Below are 2,912 nucleotides of genomic sequence, written 5' to 3' on the forward strand. Positions count from 1 at the left end.
CTCCCTCACATCTATTAGCAGCTTACATAATTGGCTAAAAATCATATGGTGTCTTCCCATGTTCAACTTCAGATCACATATTCGCATGGTTATACTTGTACATGAGCAAACGATTGGACAAGATACAAGACCTTGGATCTAGTTTCATTGATCCCGGTTGTGATTTTAGGAGAGTACTAAATCATCTATAAAATGGCTTCATACGGATCGTCATCCTATCATAGGTATATATCTGTAGACAACTATCTATGTACATGTAATGAAAAGTTTATATGTTAAGTATGGGTATGCCTTCCCTCAGAAATTCATGAAAAATCCAAAATATCATGATATTATGTATTGTAATCAATGCAGGTCACTGTTCGCTTTAGATCCTCTCTGTCACATCGTAAAGCATATCACTCGACATTATCATTTTCTACTTCATGTTTTAGGGGGAAACTGTTACACGTCTATTTGGGCACATCATTCCCAACATTCAAATCAGTACTATTAGGGCTCATCAAACCCAAATTTAGCTATTAAATGCCCTATACAAGTCAACTCATTGAATGCTTCCTTCTATGAATGTTTCTTGGCCCAAAGCCTTCGTGAAATTCCTCCTTGTGACACCAGCGTTGTAATTCCCCACTTAATCTTATCATGAAAATTTTATTAGTGTTTAAATGACCTGAAAATATTGACTTATAATTATCAAGAAATATTGGTAAATACCCACATTTGGGAAACTGTAATTTTTATTTACTTATATAAAATTTATTATTCTTATTATTCAATTCCAAAAATGTCCTCTCAAATTTGCTCGGGAGAAGCTATGGTCTTCCACCAGTTAATTTCCAAATTAAATATCCATATCTTATCCCCAAAATGTCCTCTCAAATTTACTTGGGAGAAGATATGGTATTCCCCAATTAATTTCCAAATTAAATATCCATATCTTATCCCCAAAATGTCCTCTCAAATCTACTTGGGAGAAGATATGGTATTCCCCAATTAATTTCCAAATTAAATATCCATATCTTATCCCCAAATTGTCCTCTCAAATTTACTTGGGAGAATATATGGTAAGAAATGTCAAATGAAAGGATGAGAGGGTAGTTATAGCATTAATGATAGGTGGTTGATGTGGATGGGAGGAAGAGGCATAAAGGGGGAAGGATGATGAGAGGAGAAGGGGGATCCTTGGTCTTGGTTTTGGCTACAGTTTTGGTTTTGGATTTTCTTTGGAGGATTTTGATTTGGATAAGGGATGTGGAGAAAGAGGAGGGAGATCAAACTTGGATCTGGAGAGTGTTTGTTAAATTTGGACACACTAAATTTGGTTGGATTTGGGTTCAGAGGGCTAGGGAACCTATGGAGGTTCCCTGGGCCAGGAAATACTTCCTAGTTGGCCAAGAGGAAAATCTAGTCAAGTTGTCAAGAGGAGCATGGAGCTCAAGAGCATCTCAATTAAGCTATTGGAACAAGTATTATGAATCATTTATTTTAGTTATGTAAATTATTACAAGTTATACATATTGCAGATAAATTGTTACAAGTTATACATGTTGTATATTAAATTAATTTATGTTCATGCTTATGATGTTTCATAAATCATAAAATTTCCCTTGTTATGAAAATTAGCGAAATTTATTTGAATGAGTGTATTAATAGTTAGAGGACCAGAGCCCAGATTCAAAATCTAGATCCAAAACCCACTAAACCCAAATTTCCTCTATAAGAGCTTGTAACCCTCATAATTACTTGTAGTCCTAATATATATATATAACAATTTTTTTTTAGATTGAATATGACATACAAAGGCCAAGCTATGTACAGATTGTGGAGGAAGCTCTTGGATTGGAAATATTGCACCGATGCTTAACTCGTTTCCACCCTCTTCCAAATAATTGTTTTCATATCAACTAGAAAGGGAATTGGTATATAGATACTTGCTTGGGTTGCTTGATGTTCCCCTTGGTGAACGTGTTATCACAAATCAAGCTAGACTTGCTGCCCTTTCCATCTCCCATTATAGCCTCCCATGTAGGGAAGTCAATAATGGCTCGAGATTCAGTTGCCATGCTTCTTTATGCCATAGTTGTCTCAATCTGTGCACCTATCTGGGAAGAGGTGATATTCCAGGGATTCCTTTTGCCCTCTCTAACACGCTATATGCCCATTTGGAGCTCTGTACTTGTTAGTGCTATTGCATTTGCATTAGCTCACTTTAGCATGCAACGTTTACTTCCCCTTACATTCTTGGGCCTTGTCATGGGTATTGTTTTTGTACGCTCACGCAATCTTCTTGCATCAATGCTCTTGCATAGTTTGTGGAATGGATTTGTATTCCTGGACTTATTGAGATGACGTCCCTGCAATTTGTAGTTCACATTTGTGACTGTGCAGTGTATATAGCAAACATTAAATGGCCATTGCAAAACATTTTGGCAATATATATATATATATATATATATATATATATATATATATATATATATATATATATATTATTTTATCAGAAGGGCACTCTAATTAATTATCTGTTGCCAACGTTTTAACTTTCATTAGAGATCTTAACTATTTTTACTGTAAGTTGTGGGAGTAGCAATGTTAACCAAAATTGGTGATTACTTGAGTGAGAGGTTGCCTGAATATCCTTGGTGCCTTTTTTATTTATTTATTAAACAAATAATATTTACAAAGAGTAGAAACATTATATAGTATATCCAAGGGGTGGAGGAGAAAAACATATCAAAACTTCTTCCTTACCTCTGCTAAAGCTGAGAAAAATTCAGAATAGGCTAAAGCATCTAAACCCTTGACATCCTATATTAGGAGATAGCACTTGGCTTTCAGTTGGTTACATATCTCTTCCTGCCAAATTCTACAGAGTGAAGAACAGAGCTATCCTCATTGGCAAAAATACACTT

General features: G+C 35.1%; 1 pseudogene; it reads left to right on the top strand.

Moving 5' to 3' along the window:
• The first annotated feature begins 1,789 nt into the window (after positions 1-1,789).
• Positions 1,790-2,408, top strand: LOC149183825 (uncharacterized; annotated as a pseudogene).
• Positions 2,409-2,912: the final 504 nt, after the last annotated feature.

This window comes from Pinus tabuliformis, chromosome 3_2 (genome assembly GCF_031772625.1).
Source record: "Pinus tabuliformis cultivar Carrire ecotype Pingquan chromosome 3_2, CPIR1, whole genome shotgun sequence".
NCBI classification, from domain to species: Eukaryota; Viridiplantae; Streptophyta; class Pinopsida; order Pinales; family Pinaceae; genus Pinus; species Pinus tabuliformis.